The sequence below is a fragment of the Ambystoma mexicanum genome, chromosome 10 (genome assembly GCF_040938575.1).
Source record: "Ambystoma mexicanum isolate Mex_15411 chromosome 10, UKY_AmexF1_1, whole genome shotgun sequence".
In the NCBI taxonomy this organism is placed as follows: Eukaryota; Metazoa; Chordata; class Amphibia; order Caudata; family Ambystomatidae; genus Ambystoma; species Ambystoma mexicanum.
Genome location: NC_090932.1, coordinates 980575899 through 980597901, shown reverse-complemented (window position 1 = coordinate 980597901; position 22003 = coordinate 980575899).

The window sequence follows — 22003 nt, the reverse complement described above, 5'->3', positions numbered from 1 at the left end:
TAGAATTCATAGAAATACGTGAGACTTAGAAATCAAATTCTTTTTCTAGTATTTATTGATTTGCACGCAGCCTTTGAGTCAATCCCCAGAACAAGGTAAAGGTAGTATTTGTTTCAATTAGGGGTACCTGTTGACCTTTTAGCGGCCATACGTAGTTTGCACATAGAATCCACCATGATTCACTGTTTCTTCACCCCTAGGGGGAATGACTTCCTTCCCTTGGATCACTTGTTCACAACACAGTACGTGTCTTGCCAGTGGGAATGACTCCCTTCCCCTGGCTTAAAGTTTTTGTACTGAATTGTAAAGAGAATAACTCCCTTCTCATGACTGTGGATTTTCCTCAACCTGGGAGGAATTACTCTTTTCCCCAGGTTTCTTGGCATTTGCCTGTGGATGTAGAACTATGAGGAGAATGACTCCCTTCTCCTGGTATCTTGGTTTCACAGTCACTTTACCCTCAGCGATACTCAGGGGCAAAGACTTCTTTCCCGTAATGATCCTTGTTTCACTGTTTTTGTTATTTCTCTTTGCTTCATGTACACGTATGATTATTGACCCAAGTTTCCCCTGTATAGTCAACTTGGTCTTGTGGCATGCCAAGTACAGCCACAAGGAAGATGACTTGTATCACACTCCTTTTTTTGGGTGTGGCTGCCAGACCCGTATTTCTCTGTTCTTTTAATTTGGCAGACTTGGTTCACTCTCCTGCCAAATACTGGCCAGTGGAAGATGACTTGTACTTCTCTCTTTATTTGGGTGTGGGTCCCAAACCTGTATTACTCTGCTCGATGATTTGGCAGACTTGGTTCATGACCGTAGATGCCGCTGGTGAGAGCCTGGTAAGCAGAGGGGTGGATTCTAGCCCCAGGAGGCCCCGGCAAGGTACCGATTCCCAAAGAAAGGTAACTGGCAATAAGAGAAAGCCGCAGGGGGCACAGAAACAGTCACAAGGAGGGCAGAAGCAGATCCCTCACGGCCTATAGTGAACAGGCAGCAACAGGTTCACCGAAGGGTCAGCGAGGTGCAAAAGTGTCGCGCAAAACATATAATTAGAGTAGTGAGAACCCTGACAAACACAGAAGAAGGGTCGGGAACCCTAACACTTACACAGAGTCAAGTCACCTTCCTCGTGCCTGTGTAGGGCCAATATCATTGAGATCAGGGCTATCCTTCAAGAGGTTAGCTCTTACGATTATTTGGGCATAAGGTTTCAAAATGACATAAAATGGCCCAGTCAAAAAGCCAAAAGTAAACTCCCCCTAACTCGCAGAGCGAATGCACTTTGTGCTTTAAATTCCTGTTTGAGGAATCAGTCACTGCTCACAACCATTGCAGTGTATAAAGCACAGTCAATCCCTGCTGCACCTTCATGGGGTTGAGCTCTAGGGCACTGATGGCCATGACTCTTCAACTAAATTAGAAAATGAATTAGTAAAGTGTGTCCTTACCTTACCTCAGAGCACCCTGGCGACCCCACTATTTACAATCCATAGAGTTTACCAGACTAAGCAAACCTCCATTGCACTGGCTGCGCTTGCAAAGGGTTGCAAAACTCTCTCCCCACAAAGAAATGCTTTGGGATGTTTTGAATATGCCAGGAGGGAAATCCTGGGTCTGGAACAGCCAAGTTCAATACACGCTGTCTGTGTTAAACTCAGACCACCTGCTGGAAAAAGAAGCTCACATTTTTAATGACGTCAAACCGAAATTAGGTGTCGTACATATTGAGAAAGTAACGGTGGCCTCTCTCCTCGAAATGAGATTTCTTGGTTATATTTTCCACAACGCTACTTGTATTCTAGAGAACTACTTGAACAAGATATTCACTGTTTTTAAGTATTATATTACACATTTAGTCTAAAAACCTTTCTGGTTGCTAAATATTTTGCATAATTGAGCTGTTTATCCTTTGTAGTTTTGTCAATGTTTCAGCACTGCAATAGAAACCAGGACTTCCTTTTTGATTGTCCAAAATACAAATCATTATGGAAAGGATGGATCCTCCCAATCTTAATAAAATATCAGGCATGCTCCTCTAGTGAAGCCCTTGTAATATGCAAAATGCCATGACATAGGTATGTGGTTCTTGCAGTCTGTAGCTATTTGGCTAAAGCATGCTGGGTGAGATATAAAGCCTGTGTGCATGGTTAGTCACAACTGTTTTGTCAATATGTAATTCATTGTGGTTTTAATCAGTGCATATGATTTTAAAAATGCTTAAATTACTGTTTTAGCATTCTGTCTCAATTTTACCTCATTACTGTTTTTTGTATTTCATTTTAATTTGTTCTCTTCTGTATGACATTCATTTGGCTAGCGGCATGGTCACAGTCAGTGTATCCACAGTTTACTCTACAGAGCATGGTAAAGTGCAGTTCTTGTAGCAGACGGGATGGCTCAGAACGCTCAGCCACACAAAAGGCAAAGATCCAATCTGAGACTTCAGGTACGTAGGCAAGCTCCACATTGGTGTACACCAGTCGGAAGCACAGCTAACCACTGGTACGCATTTGCGTCTGTACACCAGTCTAATACATGAAGCACAACATCTGTGCCATTAGAATGCATCGACGACTTACAACAAAAATTTGGTCTAGCTCGACACATAACGAATCTCTTGCATTAGAATACAGCTATGAAGTACGACAAAATATGTGGTCTACCTGGACAAATAATACGTCTCTTGTATTAGAATGCAGCTACAACCTATGAAAATAAATTCAGTCTAGCTGGACACATACTGAGTGTCTTGCACTCGTGCACTCTCCTGACCACCTCCAGCACCCATCCACATGCCTGACCATCGTAGGTAGCGTACTTGGATACGGCCAGCCCATCTAAACTCCCTATCGCAGCATAATGTGCTCATGCATATTATTCCTTCTGAGAAATCGCATAACTTGGACTCTGGTCCCCCTAGGGGGTTCACCCCCACAAGTGCATTGATGCCATATTAATGGGATAAAGGTGCTATATGAATGACAAACTACTGTCATGTTACATAACAAGGCATTGATGATGTGCCAAATCACCTTCTCAGTAGTTTCAGAGTACCGCACCCTGTCTGGAAATTGGTGTATTGTTCCCCGACCCGGGATAATAACATGTGGATGGAAAAGGAGCAGGGCGATGGATAAGAGGTGGGTGAAATAATTTGCATGTATGACACACACCTGGAAGAGCAACAAGAGGGGAGCATACTTTTGACAGCTTGGTTGCATGTAGATCCAGAAAGGGTGGATCTTAAATCAGGATTGCAGACAATGTGTGGCATTTATCATAGGGCAGTTTCAAAATCAATATGTGCTTAATAACAAGAAGTGTCTGGTTGTGGGATGCTCTTGAGATTTGCTCAAGCAGTTCTTTGAAGTGTACTGGATATTTTGCCTGTGTTTACGTTTTAAATTCCTAAAGGGAAAACTCCAGAATTGACTGTGGGGGTCATTACAAGGTGGGCAGTAAGGGATACCGGGCACCGGTAAGGAGACTGATGCCGGTAATCCCTTACCGCCCTATTCCAAGGTCCCTTGGCGGGGACCGTAAGGAACATATGGTCTGACCAGAAATCCCTTACGGGTCCCGCTAAGGGACCAGGGCGCTAATAACGGGTTTGCAAGTCGCGACCCCGTTATTAGCGCATTCCCCATTCCCATTGAGCCTTATGGGGGCTCAAATGGGTATGGTCTGTTCAATGCGGATTTACCGTTCCAGCCAGGGTCGGACTACACCGGTAAGTCCAAATTGAACAAGACCGGACACGGGCATGGTATGGGAGGCAGCCATAAAATGAACAAAGGTAGGGAACAAAAAGTAGTATGGGCCTATCATGGATTTATGACAGAAATTCCATCAAAGCGTCATAGGGCCTCATTACACGTTAGGCGGTAAGGGTTTACCGGTACAGGTAAGCGAACCGGTACTGGTAAACCCTTACCGCCTTACAACCAGTTCCCTTTGCGGGACCCAACCTTAATGGCTGGTTTTACCGGCCGTTAAAGTAGGGTGCCGCAAAGGGACCTCGGTGCTAATTATGCTACCGCAATTTGCGGTACCGTAATTAGCTCCTTCCCCATTCCCATTATGCCCTATGGGGGCAAAAATGGGAATGGGGAAGTTCCTTGGTGAATGGGGAATTACCGCCCCCGCTCACCTTGGAGTAGGGCGGTAATTCCGCCATCCACCAAGGCGGACACGGTAAAATACTGTCGGCAAGCGTGGTGCTAATAGCGCCATGGTTACTGCCTACCGTGTAATGAGGCCCATATCTGTTACCCTATAGTGAGGAAACCTTCCTGTGGGTACATTGAGATTAGAATTAGAGTTATTGTTGAGTCTGTTGTGTATACCATTTTTTTGTTTTTGTAAAGATCAGTTTCAGTTTCAAATAGTACTGATCACATTGCCAAGCAGCAACATTTTGTGATGAGAAGTGTTAAAAATTATGTGATTTGCAACCTCTCCTATTCACTGAACAAGAAAGGGCATGTCAGACAGAAAGTCCCCATAAGTAAGGGAAAACATCAGTAAACCTTACTATTTCATGAGGCTAGTAACTCAATTGTTTTATTTTTTATTTTATAGGTTGAGCAGTAGCCTGACCTACTGGCGTCAATGCCCCTTAAGTGACTAATCATTTTTATAGTGGAAAAGCTTTAGGGGATATAAAGGTGAAATATCGTGCAATACTTATGAAACCCACTTCCGGGATATAAAAAAAAAAGAAAATGGGAATGGATCCCTGTCCCAAGAAGGTGCAAGCTGCATGTTGTTATGCAAAGGAAAGAAAGATAGAGTAAAAGAACCTCACGCGGACGGCGCAAGGGATCCCTTTACTCTAGAAAAACGAAACATTGAACGGCATGACTGAAGCACCGTGAGCACAACGGTTCCAACTACTTGCAAGGAGGTGCTGTTAGGCGCTCGGCCCGGTGCTGTGTCGCCACCTCTGCAAAGGCCTTCAAAGTGCCGCTCCCCTGAGAGGCAGGGTAGCACCCAAAATCACTGCAGCCCCCATCAGATGCCAATGATTCAGCGCGTGCGCCTGGGAACACCAGAATACCTGGGCTTCTCCCAGCGGGGAGCACCCAACGTGTATGCACTCGCAGGGCTGCATCATTTTTTAAAGGGGCTGCATCTGAAGGGTGACCACTTGGAATCCTTGGGCCATACCTGCCAAACGTGGGCCAGGTTAAGGAGAGGTGTATCCACGTCCCCCCATTGCTGCAGTCAACGTTGGGCTGTCTTCTGACATCCACAGTTCGGCCACGATCTTTGATGGGACAATTGCTTGGCTGCTCCTAATATACGCAGCCCAGCCTAAGTAAAGACATTGGGGCCCCTCACACCTTGCTGCTTTCTGCACAGGAGAGCATCAAAAACACAGAAAGAACATCAGACAGCAAAAAGGACCTTGAGACAGCCCTGGCCATGCTGTCTCCGATAGAAGGCATTTTATATATAGTTATTGTACAGTGTACTGTATGAATTTGTATATATTTTAAGAACTGTTTGCATTCTTAAGGTTTAGTAACACAGCTGCTTAGGGTTAGTTACTATTGTAAAAAGTGTTTTGTGTTTTGCCCTTTTTTACAAAACTAAAAAACCATGCTGTTGTACTGGAAGAAAGTATAAGTATAAGTGGAACTGAACAAGAACACTTTTGTGTGCCAATTATTCTAACCCAGTGTCTTTCTCCTTATGAGTATTTGGGGGCAATGCTACCGTAACCTTTGCCCTTCCAATCCCTTTTCCACTCAAGAGCAGGGTTTGAACCCCAGTAAGTGGGTTTTGGAGACAGGTAAGAGACGGGTGAAGTTCATAGTTAAGGCATAAGATGTATATTTTGTGCCCGCCAACACTTGTTTCCAATAAGATGTGTGGTACGATCCCACCACTACTCTTGGATCCGTGCATGTGGGTACAGATGTAACACAATAAATGTAACAAAGGTCTTCATGAGTCGTTGGCAAATAGGACTTACTCCATCCTGCCATAAATCCATAAAAGATTGTCAATAAAACAGAAGCATTCATAAGTGTGAATGGCCAGTGAGACGTGTGATGAGTCCTCACAAACACCCTATCTAAAGTTTCCTCCCAGGTGGTCTGATGAAAGCAGCCACTACCTCACCCAAACCCGAGGGGTGATATTAGCCATGAGGAACACTTTGGAGGAGAAGGGCCTCGGGGAGTGAGAGGATTCCGTTCAGTGAGACACAGCATTTGTCTTCCTCAGAGGAAGAGATGTCAGTGATGCCAACATATATAATGGCTTGTTGTCAAAGTGAGGTTTTCAGTTCTAGAGGTATTCATTCAGGCGGTTGTTAAAACTGGTTCTAATCAATCATTTATCAGGCATAGGGCTCCCCTTCATAACGTTTCCCACATCCATAATGGTACAAACCCGTGTAGTCAGCAGTTTCCTCCTGAAGGCATGATTAATAATGGAGGTGAAGTAAATCTATTCAAACAAATTGTGCAGAAAGAAACAGCTAATTGTAACATTGGGGACTTTAAGTGCCACAATGCCCAACATACTGGGATGAGGAAGAAGGATTTGGAGGCACTAGACGGCAGGTTGTAGTCTAGTGATTGTAATAACTGAAACCTGAGAGGGACTAGTGGGTATAAAATACCCCCCCAAGGTGCAGTCCATGAGTGATAGCAGAAGAAGAAGTAGAGAGTGGAGTAATTATCATTACTCCACATTGTAGTGGCAGCAGAAGTTGCAGGGAAGCAGAGACGCAAGAACCGCCCCTAATTGTGAAGTGGATGGCGGTTTCATGAGGGTCTCTACCATTAAGGACCTTGTTGTGGTGAGAAGCATTTTTCTCGAAGCCTTTCTCCTTGAGGATATTGTATGCAGAGTCTGCATTCATTCAAAATGCTTTCCCCAAAGTAAAGTATGCTCCGGTGGCAAGAGAGTGCTCATGGAGCAAGGGACGCTCCTCTCCCACCCGGCGCGGGCCTCTGGAGGCAAAATATAGCAGCTTACCTGGTAACGGGAAACAGAGGAAGCAGAAGGCACAGAGGCAACGAAGCGAGCGGATGAGTATGCAGCACCCAGTGAGTTCACTAGTTGTATGTGACCCAGGAACACTCTATGATCGCCCGCTAGCCCATGTTAACAGTATTTAATACCAAACTAATGTAAAGTAGTGGAGTTGGCAGACTAAGAATAACGTTTGCATACCAATCTGATGCTTACCAACTAAAGTGGCAGAATAGGAACATTGGGGGCAGTTGTAATTTCAAAGGTAACAAAAAATACAATTGCCAACGCCAAGTGTGGGCATTTTAAAAGACCTTAACAATCAATGTTGTCAGAACCCAAGGAGGGCAATTAAGAAACAGACCAATTGTGAACCCTATTATCACAGAGAAGAAGAGGCAATAGTTAACAAAGACCTAAACAAGCATTGTCCACGTCAAAGTAGAGCAAGTGTGATAAAAAGCCAGTATCAGCATTTGGGTGATGTAGGAGTGGGAAACCAAGGGTGGCAGAAGAACTGTCCTCCTGATAGTCAACATTCAGGAGGAGAGGAGAATAATCTGCATTGCAGGTTTCAATCCCAAGGATGGAACAAACAACATCAATGAGTTTTATGTTTTCCCAAAAGAAGTAGAGTATACTGAAGTTGTTGATGCAGATATTGTTGAAAACCAAAAGACTTTGTTGTGGCAGAAATTCTGCCCTCCTGATAGCCCACATTCACGAGGAGAGGAGCATAATCTGCATTACATGTGGCATAAAAAGCACCAATGTGGTTCATGTCTTTTCAGAAGACGTGTTCATTACTGAAGTTGTTGAAAGTCAAAAGACTTTCAAAGTTGTTTGAAGCAAACTTTAACACAGCAGTACTTGCAGTAGAGTAAGAAACTTGTAGTCCTGGCAGGCGTATATACCAGGGCAGGGGACATTGCAGTGGTATACCTGGCAGGTGAGTGGACCAGGTAAAACATATTGAAGTACTGTGTTGTGGTTAAAGACTGTGAAGAAGAAGAAGTGGCAAGGCCACTACATAATTTTGTGAATCATTGTGGAATCATCCTGACAAACTATTTCTGTTGCTATCAAGGAACTGTGAAAGTGTTTTTTGGTTATTAACAAGAAGTTGTGTGCAGTAGCACCATGGAGCGTATCTCATGCGCAGAAATAAATTGACATAGTAAAATGATATCAGACCCAAATAACCAGGCAGACTCAAAGAATACAGCAAAGTATTACTTTATTGTCAGCTCAAATAATGTTGGGAAATCTGGCGACCATACAAGATGCAGGTCAAACACTCTCAGTAACTGTTCTCTTACACAAAGACCTTATACTTTGATTTACGTCAGCTATGGCATCATCCAACATGGCAAACGGTAAAACCTATCGACGGGAGGTATCCGTCAGGGGAACATATATACATATAGTATGTATTAGTGTTGATAGCATGAGTGGCTACCCCTTCTCTAGTAGGCACACCTTGAAATATGTATAATACTGATTGGCTTCTGCAACATTGTATAGCATGTTGCTACATAGCTACTTATAATTGGTTGGCATACTCTCCCAATCTTGGACATTCGCCTTGCTAGCAGCACGTGAAAGAGCGAAACCAGGTGCAGAGAACACATTGGTCAATTAGCCTACCATCTCTCATCGGCTAGATCATGAGCCAAGGTTCTCCTTTGTAGCTGACCCTGCTGCCTGTTTTCTTCTCTGGAATTTTTAATGGATTCAGGGTACGCCAATATCTTCATCTGAGGTTTAATGAATAGACCTTGTTTTCATCTTCTGGGTCAGGTTCGAGGCGACCACGATTTTGTCCATTTTGACCTGTTATTTACTACAGTTTGATTTAATTAAGCTTGGCGCTATTATGGAATTACCATAGTAAATGACCTTGGATCCAAATAACCAGACAGACTCAAAGAATATGGCAAAGTCTTACATTATTGTCAGCTCACAAAAAGTAGGGAAATCTGGTGACCATACAAGATGCAGCTCAAACACCCTTGGTTACTTTTCTTTTACACAAAGACTTTATACTTTGATGTACATCGGCTATGACATCATCCAACATGGCAAACAGTAAAACCTATCGATGGGGAGGGATTGGTTATGGCAACATATATACCTATAGTATGTATATGTGTTAATAACGTGAGTGGCTGCCCCTTCTGATTATAAAATTGATAACAGCCGATTGGCTTCTGCAACATTGTATAGCATGTGGCTACATGATTGGCTGGCGTCCTTTTTCAACCATGGGCAGTCGGATCGCTAGCAGCACGTGAACAGAATGTAACCCAGGTGCAGAGAACAATGTCAGAACACTGTCCACATTGGTCAATTAGCCTACCATCTCTCATCAGCGAGGCCATGAGCCAAAGCTTCTCCTTTGTAGTTGATCTTGATGGCTGTTTTCTTCTCTGGCATTTTTAAGAGATTCAGGGTACACCGCTATATTCGTCTGAGGCTTAATGAATAGACCTTGTTTTCAACTTTTGTGTCATGTTTGAATAGACCACGATTTTGTCCATTCAACCTGTTATCTACTGCTATTTGACTTAATTATGCTGGGTGCTATTACTCCTTTTCGCCTCTGGAGACTGATCGTTCCATCTCAATTGTGCTTTCTACACCGTTGATTGTCTGATACTCAGCACTTACAGATGTTTTCACTTCTTCTTAATGTAAGAGAAATGTGCCCTTCATTCATAGCTTATCCTGGTCAAATCCCTTTTTACTTTCCAATAATGTCTTGCTCTGTCATCCCTACTATTAGTAAAACAGATATTCTTTGTTCCTCGCAGGAAGCTGTTTTCTGCCGAATCTCTGATCTGCGGCCCTGGTTTGTCCATGAGGTAGTTTTGACATGGTCTGATGTCTATCTTTTCATCATGGCCACTTTACTCACGTTATAGTTTCTACTGCAGTAAGCTTCTATGTAACTCATATACCTTGCGTTTCTACATATATACATTTGTTGGGCTTTATCTCACTTGTCTTCTCGGCATAGATGATTTCTTCATCTCTTTATAGTTCATTACTTTGTTACTTGGATTACACCTCCATTCTTTAAGTATTCTAATATCGTTTCTGTACATCATTGTGTCTTCCCGTTGTGACATCACTTTGCTCTCATATGTTCACACTTATAGCTCTTCTATGTCTGATGGTGTATGACGACATCCTTCCACCACTTCAGTGCAAGGGTACATTTGATACGGTTGTCTGAGTGCATCACATCTCTCATATCTTTGATGTGGTATTGGGATGATACCTGGTGCCATGCAGAGAATCTTCCTACTTCGCTTCCCATATGACAGAGGTGAGGGGGCGGTCACTAGAGATGACATCATCTGCTCCTCTAAATTTGTGTTGAACTCTTTGTTACAAGTGGAGAAACAAAGATTTGATATTTCCTTTTGGAACTGTTGAAAAGTCCAATTGAGAGACTGTTGGAGCAAGAAGAACCTTATTACCAGAACCTTGTTATAAAATGTATCTTTCCTTTTTTGAACTGTTGCTACAAATTCCTGCTTTGAATCTGGGGAAGGGAACATTGCCCAGGTTGCAAGGAGAAACAGTTATTAAGTATATGTTTGATGTAACTGTTATTTTGTTCTATTGTGAATTGGCATATATTTCCTTCTTATTTTTATTGTATGTACAAGCGTGAGGGACAGATTCCTTTTGTTAGGGTGTGTCCTTTACTTTATTTGATAGGCAGGGAAATTCTGTTTAGGATAGGGATAGTGAAAAATGTATCAAATCTGTTTACGTTAATAAAATGGCATCTTATGAAAAACCTTTACAGAGTTGTTTGCCTCACATTTCTGACCCCCCACAGTCATTCCTTACAATTTACATTTCAGGGCCTATCAGAGAGTCGAGACTTTATTGCAGTAATGTAAATGTAGGTAAAGTAAAGAAATATCACAATGTTATAAAATATCCCTTAGCATCCAATGTTGCATGCAGTTTCAAACTAAAACTATAATAATAACTTTTCTTTACTGTGTGATGTTGTCATTTCCTTTTTAAATGAATACATATTTTGTTGGTTTTTCAGCAAAAAGCACATTTACAGAAAGCAGTCAGATTCTAAGAACTGAAATTACCCTTCAACATTACATAAAATGTTCATTTATTTTTATACAATTGTATGTGAGAATCAGCAATAAGAAGGTGCCCGGATAAATCAATTTCACATTAGTGCCTTCCAAGAATGGGGACACGTCGCACTCCTAGAAGCAATTTCATATTCAGCTGACAGAGAAAATGAAACAGTACTGAACATTCCTGACTGCAAACATGTTCTTTTCTGTACAAGTCTATTGACAATTCACATTGTATGAAGAAATTAGATGTACCCATGTCGATGGTTGTTGAAACTGTCTGTGTCCTCTGTAAAGTGTCCCTGCTAAGACGTGCGTATAGGCAGAGCGGAAAAGGGGAAAGGAAGAGGTGAGGTTTGATTGTGATACACAATACTGTTGCAGACCAGGTACATTGCTAGCGTGATTATTCGTTGAGGTTTATTCTGTTGAAGCCCCGTGTGTTAGCTCCAACATAGATAGAGAATGCTAAAAATGAAGCAATAAGGCACACATAAGCTTGGAATTCATTCATGTCCCTACCAATGTGGGGCAAAGAATTCCATATTTGAAAGCTAAGAGAAAGAAAGACAAGCCCACTTCTATCTTTTAGAGGATATTGAGATGGCTAAGCTAGTTGAATAGCTTCTTTCAAATTTCTAATGGTGATGTGATTCCCCCTCACCCCCCCCCCCGAGGAATACTGGCCCAACCCCACAAATAGATATTAAAGGGTTTTTAAAGTTATTAAAGGCCCAACTGGGAGCCAGTGACGCAACACCAGAACAGTTGAGAGATGGTCCCTTTGCCCTATGGTTGGTAGTAGATCTGACACTCCATTTTGAAGTTTTTGAAGAGTATGGGGCAGATATGCTGGTGGATGCAAGTATGGCTTATTCTCATAGATCAATTAGACAGAATAATTGGGGTAGTGGCTTTGTATAATTGTAGCAAAGTGAGGAAAGAGGTGATTCTTCTAAGAGTTTGAAACTATGCAAAAACCTGCCAGGCAATAGCTGTAATCTGTGGCACCAAATATTATGTGAGCCCAAATAATTCTCAGATTATTTAGTGGCAAAGCAAGCACAGAGAAAGTTGTGGATGCCAGATGGAAACAATGTGTGTAAAGGTGGGTTGCCTGTAATCAGTTGTTTTGCTTTTTCACAGTTTGAGAGTTTGTGGTCAGCAGACACCCAGTTCTCTACCTAAAGAATGCACTATGTGATGTGATGTGATGTTGGTATTTGGTAGTCTCAAAAGTAGTGTGCCCTACGCACATGTTTGTCAGTAGAGGGTAAAATAGGTTCAGTGAATAGGAAGGAGGAGCAAAGAGATTACACAGGAATGAGGAAAGCATAGATCCCTGCAGCACCATGCAAAGTTAATCCTTAGGTTCTGAGGCAAAAAGCTGAAAGTGGATCTGTTGTGACGAATTTTGGAGGGAAATTATGATCCCTTATGCCCACATCAGGTCAGCAGGGCCATGCTATATTGTGATCTGCCAGGTCGAATTTCATCCTGGATAGGTAAAGGAGCCTATTTGGCATAAAGTCTGGATCTGAAACCTGATTGAATATGCTACAGCAGCTAATTCTTCTCAGTAAGTAGAATCAGCTTCTTGTACGCTACTCTAATATCAAGTTTGTCTATAAATGTACAATATTACGGCTCGATTATGGAGATTAGGAAGGTGCAACCCTGTATTTCTTATTAGCCATTTACAAAAGGCTTCCATACATTCCTGTGATAACACTCCAGAAATAAAGAAAACATGTATACAGTGTCTGGCCACTATAGCACGGTTGAGTACATCTTTAGGTTCTGAGGCAAAAAGCTGAAAGTGGATCTGTTGTGACGAATTTTGGAGGGAAATTATGATCCCTTATGCCCACATCAGGTCAGCAGGGCCATGCTATATTGTGATCTGCCAGGTCGAATTTCATCCTGGATAGGTAAAGGAGCCTATTTGGCATAAAGTCTGGATCTGAAACCTGATTGAATATGCTACAGCAGCTAATTCTTCTCAGTAAGTAGAATCAGCTTCTTGTACGCTACTCTAATATCAAGTTTGTCTATAAATGTACAATATTACGGCTCGATTATGGAGATTAGGAAGGTGCAACCCTGTATTTCTTATTAGCCATTTACAAAAGGCTTCCATACATTCCTGTGATAACACTCCAGAAATAAAGAAAACATGTATACAGTGTCTGGCCACTATAGCACGGTTGAGTACATCTTTATAAAAATAAGTTGGGCAGACATTGCCCAGTTATTGTGCCCTAGCACTTCCTAGAAATAGATTGTACAGTTCCTTCCAGGGGAGAGGCAGGAATGATTAAAGGTTTTGGGGATAGGAGTCTGAGGGTAACTTCTTTGAAGGGTGAGTTAGAGGAAAACTTTATACGTCAGAGTGGCATCCTCTTTTGTGTTGCAAATATTCAACTTTGGCGAGTTTAATGTTATTGTTGTCCCGTTTATGCTCAAGAGATCTAATAATATGTTTGGGATTCTTAAATTATTAATTGATCAGAGAGGTTTGATAGTTTCCTCTTTGAGCTCCTATTTTCGATAGGAATGATAACGTTGAAGAGAAGCAACTCCTCCGATAGAATCATTAACTGTAGAACAAGCTGGTGTGATACCAGAATTGACAGTAAAGTTGCATGAGGAGTGATGATAGTGAAACTAGGGTTCAAAGGTAGTCCCAGTTTAAGCTGACTAAAGGTATGGTGTGGGATGAGGACAGGTCTGTGGGGACAAAGAGGGAGTGCCTTTCTATATGGGTTGCTCCTTTGCTCATCAACTGTAGGTTGAAGCTTTCCAAGTTCAGTATCAAGTTCTTGGTACGTCTGCAGTTGTCCAGACAGTTGTTAACATCTCTGAAGAAGCAATGGTGTGGGTTGAGGCTAAAACAGTAGTAAAAAAATATCCAAGTCTCTCCAAACCTAGCATTGTAACGAAAAGGTGTATAAGTAAGGAATTAGAAAAGGAGGGTGGCATCATCGAGGTGATTCAGATGGATTAACAAGAGGGAGTGATGATAATATCTGGGAAATGAACTACAGACAGGGCTGAATTGCAGATATTTTCAATTCTATCATCTCTGTGTGTCCTGTTGTCCAGGATAATGTTATAGCCATAGGGGGAAGCAGGTGGTCTTCATTCATCCAAGTTTCTGTCAAAAGCAACAGTCACTGCTCATTTTACAAGATGGAATTGCATATGTCATTCGTATGTTTACATATGGACATTATGCTAAGAAGGGCACAAGTTCAAACTGTGGTGAGTGGCCAAAGGCAGTCGGAAAACTGGTGAGCTTTTTGTTGAAATCCTCAATATAATTTCTGGTTTCACCAGCAAAACTCTTAAAGAGCAAAGCTACGATATTGCCAGGGGGTGGATGTAGTCTTATTAGAGAGTTCCTTCTATAACAGGGAAATTGCAATGTGATAACACGTGACAGAGAGTGTAATTAATCATGCAATGTGGCATTTATAACGCACCTGTACACAAGTGTTTCTAGGCACGACAAGACAAGGAGGGGGAAAAGAAGGAGGACAAATATAACGATTTTACTAGGCCTTGTGTCATTCATATTGTGCAAGTGCAGGGAAGAGGGAATGGGAGAAGTGCAAGGGGGAGGGGAAAGGTGGTGTGCAGTTAACTCACAACTGCAGCCAGCGGGTGACTTATAAGTGCAGAGAGAAGGGACAGCAGGGTTGCAGATACAGACCTGTAAGGGCTGGGGAGCTGGCGGCATTGCGAGGGCAACTGGACATGCAGGAGCCTGGGCCCAAGTTCAGAGGGTGACCAGGTGACCAGCACGTGGAGCAGTCAGGTGCATCAGCAAGGGAGAGGAAAAGAGAAACCGGAAGCAAAAAGGAAGGTCTTGAGTTACTTCTGGAACAAGAGGTGGCTCTGCTCAAGTTTGAGAGACACAATAGATCTGCCCCCAACTCTCTGCTTGGAGAAGTGTCAGACCCTCAGAGAGTTGAAGCTGGATGAGCGGAGTGCTCGAGAAGGAAGATGTTTTGTAGTGAAAGTTGGAGCTAGAGCAGCCCTTGGCCACAAGAAGCCTGGTGGACAATGCAGAGGTTCTTGAAGTTGATCCCTGCAGCCACAGAGAGCCAGTGAAGAGATTCCAGAGCTGGGGGGATACAATCAATGGGCTTGAGGCCAAGGACAAGTCCTGCACTCCTGTTCTGGATAAGTTGTAAAGGTCGAAGAGGAGAGGCAGGAAAATTTAGAAAGAGGATTTTCCCATAGTCCAGACTAGAGAGGACCAGAGCTCTGGAGACAGTGAGCTTCTGGGGGAAAGTGAGAAAAGGAAGAATACCTCTGAGGAGGTGCAGCAGACAGTTTGACTTCTAAGAGACATCAGAGATGTGAGGAGAGAAGGAGCTGGTGGAGTCGAAGATGACACCAAGGTTCTTAGCCTCCCAGGAAGGAGCAGGAAGAGGGCCCAGAGTGGGCAGCCAGAGCGAGAGCAAAGGAGGGAGTGGGTGTCACAATGAGGAGGATCTGGCATTAAGGCAGAGATCATTGGTGGCACACCATTCCTGAATTGCGGCCAGACAGTCTGGTATGAGAGAAGAAGGAGAGGTGGCTGAGGGGACCCTGAAAGTGAGCTGAGTGTCCTCCACATAACATTGAAAATTGGAGCAGAAAGTAGCATTGCGGTGGGCAAGAGGTGCCAGGTAGTGGTTGAATAGCCAGATAGAGAGGTTAGTCCCCTGGGAACACCACAAGTAGAGAGATAGAGGAGAGGAAATAACCCAGTTGGATCTGAAAGGTTTGGCCTGTGAGAAAGGAGGTCAACCAAGCTAGGGCCTGATCAGTAATACCAAGGTTGTCCCAGAGGTGATTGAGCAGAATGGCTTGATTGACCATGTCAAAAGCAGAGGATAGATCAAGGAGAGTGAGGAAAGAAGGGAGATTAGAGTCAAGAATTGAGAGCAAGTCTTCACGGGTGTTCAGGAGAGCAGTGTCTGTGCTTCTGACAGCTCTGAAGCCAGACTTGTGGTCATGGAGGCAACCGACAGATTCAATATGTAGATTAAACTGGGAGATAGCTGGCTTTTCCAAACGTTTGCCCAGGAAAGGAGTGATGAAGATTGGGCGATAGATAGCCAGAGAGGAAGGATTGGCTGAGGCCTTCTTTAGAAGGGGGTGCACAAGAGAGTGCTTAAGGGGGAGGGGAACGTTCCAGTGGCACAGGAGTGATTGCAGAAACCGGCCCAAGTGGAGCAAGGGTGCCAATGTGGTCCTTGAGTGTTCTGGATGAGCAGGGGAGAACCTGCTTTGATGAGACTTTCATAGATCGGAGAAAGGAGGGGGAGAGACGGCCTCAGACGGGCCATGAGTGGTAGAGGAGGACCAAGAAGAGGTAGAGGAAGAGAGGGTGGACAGGATATACTGAGTTTTAATAGTGAAATGAGAGCCAAAGGCAGTGCAGAGGGCCTGGGAGTGAACAGGAGAGGTAGAGACTGCAGCAGGATTGTCCAGCTACTTGCTGATTTTGAAATGTTTGGCCAAGTTGTTAGATGCCACAGAGATGCATACTTGGATGTAGGATATCTTCTTAGAGAGAACAGAGAGTCTGTACTGCCTTTGGAGCAGGCGGCAGCCCAGTTTGTCAGGGGATGCGCCCGTCTACCTCAACTTCCTCTCCACTGCCCTACACTTGCATTTTAGGGCAGCAATGTTGGAAACATACCAAGAGTTGCACTTGGATTTGGGCTTCAAGCAGGTCCTCATGACAGAAGCAAGGATATCCAGAGTGATAGAGATAGAGATATGAAGGTTAGAGAGGGCTGTGTCAGGGTGTGAGTCAGCCAAAGGTGCAGGAGGAGGAGGGAATGAAGTGGCAAAAGCCTCAACTGACACACACTTCATGGGTCGGATGACAGAGAAGGTAGGTGGCAGTGATGGAGTCAGCTTGACTTGCGGGGAAAAGAGAGAGAGGTGCGAAGAAAGAAAAAAGTGATAACTCCAAGAAAGAGGAGTGGTGAGAGGGTTAGAGAAGGGGAGGTCTGAGGAGATCAAAATATCCAGGGTGTGCCCTGCAGAGTGAGGCAGGCCGCCAGAGGAAAGAATATAGAGAGAACATCACAGAGGTTGCGAAAGAGTCCCGAAGAAGGTCTGGTAGCATCCAGGTGTATGTACAAGTCTCTGAGGAGGAGAAGTTCGGAGGTAGTGGCAAGGAATGAGGAGGAGAGGTCAGTCCACTCAGAGAGGAAGCGCTTTAGTATATATGGGTACGTTTTAGGTTGATCTGAAGGAAATGGGTTTAAGGAATAGAATGAGACGGGGTTAGTGTTAGGTGGCACCTGACAGCCATGTGAGTAGGTGGGAAAGTAGACACTGCTGCTGTGTTTCTTCATTGAGAGATGATATCAGTTCCTAGGAAGACATGTGAAAAAGGTTGTTTGTATTTTGGGGCCTCCCAAAGGAGGGGAAAGAGAGATTTAGATGGAGAAGTTGTGCTTTTGGAAACATGTACATGATGTCTGAATAAGGGAGTATGAGAGAGTTTTACATTCTTGTTAAATAAAAGGGTGTCCAATAGCCAAAAAAACAGTATGAGAACAGACCTTCCTGGGCATGACAGTGAGGGATGACTGTGGCAAGGATAACATTTTTGAAAATGAGGTCTCAGAAATGAGACCGAATTAAATAGTCACTCCTAAAGGAGTGTCATCTAGATGCCGATGTAAGAGTGAGAGGTGGATTAGGTAGTCCGGGCGGATGTTTGTTCATTTACTTTTTGTTCCAAGTTCCAAATCAAAGGCCTCTGTTTGAGTTGCGATGGTGAGGGAATGTAGGGGATGAAGATGCAGCCGAAACGTCAATAAAATAAGAAAACGGAGCATAGAATCTATTCACAACATTTCTGTGAAATGCGGTCACTCTAAGCCACAGCACATATGCTGGAACATTTAAGATGTAAAATATTGCAGATGTAAGAGGCGGGGAAAGCAAATTAACAGTGCTGAGTTAATAGAGAATTAACTAAACCCTGCTATAAAAATGGTCCTCTCTATGTTCAACTGAAAATGAGTGGAGCACTGCAGAGCGGAAGGGGTAGTACATATTCCCTGCTGCGCAGTAGCCCCAGAGATGAGGGTAAAGTGCCTGTGCTACAGTGGCAAGAAGGCAATTGTTTCAACATGAACAGCAGAAGCAGGCGGATCTCCATTATGTGTTCTGAGTTGTATTCATGAAAAGCTGCATATTTTACAGCAATCACGGCTGTAAAGGTATAATCATGCAGAGGCATTCAGACTACTGTATGCAGTACTGGTAATTAGCACAAGGGGCAAAACGCTGGGCTTCTGGGGAGAAAATCACGTTCCACAGCTTCTGCGCAAGCTCTGCTGTGTAGCCATGGATTCTGAAGTCTGCCGGGATTCAAGCATTCTACACAGCACCCAGCCCTCCACACTTCCTGCTCCACCACACTTCCTGCTCTTCCAGACTCCTGCTACCCCAACCCCACTAACACACCTTTTTTCTCAGTGCTACAGCCAACGCACCTTGCGACTGCTTCTTTCTCAGCTGACAGCCCAAGAAAATCTGCCCTCATCGTCGATCCCTGTGGCTCCACCTTCATGATGTGGAAATGAAGAAAGGGCATCACCTCCTGGAAAGCCAAGACAATTACGTCCTTTCTTTATTTCCATAGAATGGAAACAGATCTGCAAGGGAGCGAGGACAAAGGAGGATCTAATGGTGTTACTGCTATAGCGCCTTATATGAGCCTCAGCGCTCATTGTGTGCACTTGCTTTGCTTGGGCTAATAAGTTGGTCTTCCGGTCACATAAGAGTCTGCACTGCCTTCTGGCATGGGCAACAATGCTAAATTTTAGCACACGTTTGTCTGTGAGTCAAATCTGTAAAACTCTCAATAGTGTCAAAAGTTTTGGGAAATCAAGCAATCTGAAATTGCTTTATGAGAAAATGAAGGATTTTGATTAGAGCCTTAATTAATCCAAATATAATGGTCAGATGCCCCCCATTTTGGAGTGAGTAAAACGGGGCTACCATGTGGGCCTTGGAAAGGTTAGTTTGCCCATAGGCCAAGCAAATTGACCACCCCAACCTTTATGCTACCTCAACATTGTCTGACATCCACAATAGAAAATGATTCAAGGCCTGATCTCACCAGTGTCAATTACAACCAATCAACAGGTGACATGGAGAGAGCTGGGGGAAATGATTGCGCTTTCCTACCAAACACCCCACTGTTGCAGCAAAAAGAAGGCCTTTTTACAAAATAAATATGATAGATTTACAACCAATCATAATTGCACAACAGAATAAAGCAGCCCTCAGTATGGCTGGAGTAATATCTGAAACTATTGGGTTATCGTGCTAACACAAAGCAACACAAGCATATTACCACCCCCCCCTTCATCTGCCTTGTACCATTATTTGTCTGTCTCCTTTTTATCCTTGTCTTGCTTCTTGTATCTCCCTCTCCCTTTTACCCATTTCCTTTCCACCGAAGACCATGGTCTGGTTCACTCTGAGAGGTGGCTCTATCTGGACAAGTCTCCGCACTGCAAGCCCACTGTGGCTATGATGGGTGCAGCATAAATGCTTTTTAGCTTAACATGACAACGTCCAACCATGCAATCAGAGAACCCTACTACAACCAAGAAGCTTACCACTGCTGAGTGGCATCAAGCAGTCTTTCAAGGTGGGCTACCAGGTAACGCGACAAGGCGTAGAACGGAAGTGCCATGGCAGGCACACAGTCTTCAGGAAAGAAATAATCGAGAGAGAGAATCCTCACCTCGGAGGGAGTAGATAATCCCTGACACAACCCTTCCACCATGCTTCTGAGTAACGGCTGAACGGAGAACAAGGACTCAGAGCATTATGTGTGCTTTGCGGTTGTGTACATGAAAGGTGTTGTGGCAACTAGTCAACGAAAGCCCAGATCATGCAACTTGTGTGTGCCAGGCACCACTTGCGTGTGACCAACAAAGAAGAGGACTTTAGAGATAGGTTGTCCCTCCAAGGGATCCAGAGACTGAGTAGAATAAGTCTGACTTAATTATAAAACTCTTCCAGCCTGGCATCCAATCAGTGACGCATCACGTAAAGCGTTTACTGTTCCAAAATGGTGTCAAGTGCAGAGATCAAAATGACAGGTCCGAAACGCAATGTACGGATTAATAACTGGCCAGCATGATGGTGACCTGACCAAGAAGAGTTCAGCGCTACGTGTTAGCAACTTCAGCACCGCCTGCGTCGTTTGCCTCGCAAACCTGCACTTTATTCTCGCCAATGATCCTGTTCTCTTTTAGAACCATGCTTCAAGAGGCCGCCAAAGAGTGAGAAATGTAGCTATATGAGACCTCTTACATTATTTTGCATCGCATGCCCAGTAAAAGGGCAGTAGAATGTGCACTTCGCACCTGCCACCAGGCTTACCCACTGGGTCTCGCTGTAGCATGTCCGTAAGCCTCTTTGCATAGTTCACAGGGCCCGGGCAGAATTAAGACAGAAACAGCGAAGACAGAAACAGCCGTGGAAGCAGAAGAAAAGACAAGGCTGATGAAGAAAAAAAAAGGTCAGTCACCCTCCGCGCAGGTGTGCCGTGACAGCTGCTTGCCTAATTAGCGAAGAACCCAGCACTAAAATGAGGCATTCGACCCAAAGACATTCACACTGAATGGCGCAGATTTCATTTATTTAGATTGCTTCTGGAATGTTCCCATGATTGCCGAAATTGTGTAAAACATGCTCAGTTTGTGCTAGTGAAAGGTTAGGATGTGACAGCAGTGTCACTTTGAATGGACCGTATTTACTTGCAGGTGCAATTGTGATGTTTAATTTGTTGCAGTTTTTGTTTTTGTTTTTTTGTTGCAACAACGAAATGTTTAATTAAATAGAATGCAACACATTATGCATGCGTAATTGCTTACGTGGCAGATACCATACAATAGATCTGCACAATGGAAAACTCTCTGGCAGTAAAATAGATACTGAAAAGCAATGGATTTAACGTTCTGAGTTAATCATGACCACTGGCATCGCTCTGAATAAATGCCATTCCATCATTTTCAATCTGTCTGTGCCATTTACAGAACTGTACCACCAGCTACATGCAAATCAGTTGTGGCATTGTTACCAGTAGGAGCATTCCAATGGGAGGAGACCAATGGGAGAAAACACTGTGGCCCTTTCCACTCTGCATTCGTCTTCGCGCATGCCGAGACACTGGCATTTAGGCGGAAAAACGTTGGTCACTTGACACCATATTTATAATTTCGGGTAACTTGTGTTGATGTTCCGAATAGATGTATGAGTTCTTTCTTCTTTTTTGTATGGAATGCGTCGATAGACTGCAGCATTTGGGAACATTCTGAATCATTTATCCACTCGCAGCAATAATAATACTTTGTTATAGCTGTTCCTTGTTGTGTGCCCTTTCAAAGGAACCGTTTGATCCCTGTGCGGTTTAATCTTTCTCTTTGTGACAGCTGGGAAATGCTTGCTGTGGAGGGGACAGCCGGTGCAAGCAAAGCAACACGCAGTCTAAGAGCATGTCTCCACTTCCGCTGCCGGTAGACAGCTCCGGGACACAACAGAGCGAGGGGCAGCCATAGGTCGTCTGAGACAATAGGATGCGAGGGCCCGTCATACCCAGGTTCGGACTGGCTTATAGGGCAATAGGCCCATGGCCGAACCAAAAATGCCAAATGCTTGTGTGGACCAGTTTTTTGGGTAAAAGTAGGGCACTTTTTTGGCCACTGTGGCCAGTTTGATGAGTTACTTCACTATGTGGCTAATAGTTTTGACTAGTGTTCCTGAATAAATATTCTTTACAATGTACAGTTTGCATCACATTTTATCAAAAACCTCCCCCTTGGGTACTATTCAAGCAGGGTCACCAA